We start from the raw sequence: 499 nt of genomic DNA on the forward strand, positions 1-499 counted from the left end.
AGCGGTGCCTGCTTGTTCCCGGGGCAGGAAGGGTAGCAGGAGCACAACAGACTGGCTGTCGCTCTCCCCTTCTTCTTCCCCCGCCGGCTGGGAACACACCCTGGCTAGGACCACAGCCCGGCAGACAGGCCAGGGCAACAGCCCCAGCCCTGCACTGGCCGTGGTTGAACTAGATGATCTGCAAGGTCTTTTCCAACCTTGATGATTCTGTGATTCTGTCCCTGCTCAGCGCCGAGAAGCCGGCCCGCAGGGAGACCCGGCGGCGAAGGGTCGAGACAGCCACGGTGTCTCCCAGCACTGACGGGCTGCCCGGAGCCCAGCGGGACGCGGGTTCCCCGAGCCTGGAAAAGCCCCTCAGGAAGAACCGGGACCCCCTGCCCCTGAAACACACCCCTCCTGGGGGCCCCTCCCCGCCCGGCAGCGGCCGGCAAGACCGGTCCCGCCGAGGCCGACCCCGCCGGGATGCAGGCGCTCCCCAGGTGGCCGCCATGGCGGCGCG

Source organism: Athene cunicularia (genome assembly GCF_003259725.1).
Source record: "Athene cunicularia isolate RWA chromosome 8 unlocalized genomic scaffold, athCun1 chr8_part1, whole genome shotgun sequence".
NCBI lineage: Eukaryota > Metazoa > Chordata > Aves > Strigiformes > Strigidae > Athene > Athene cunicularia.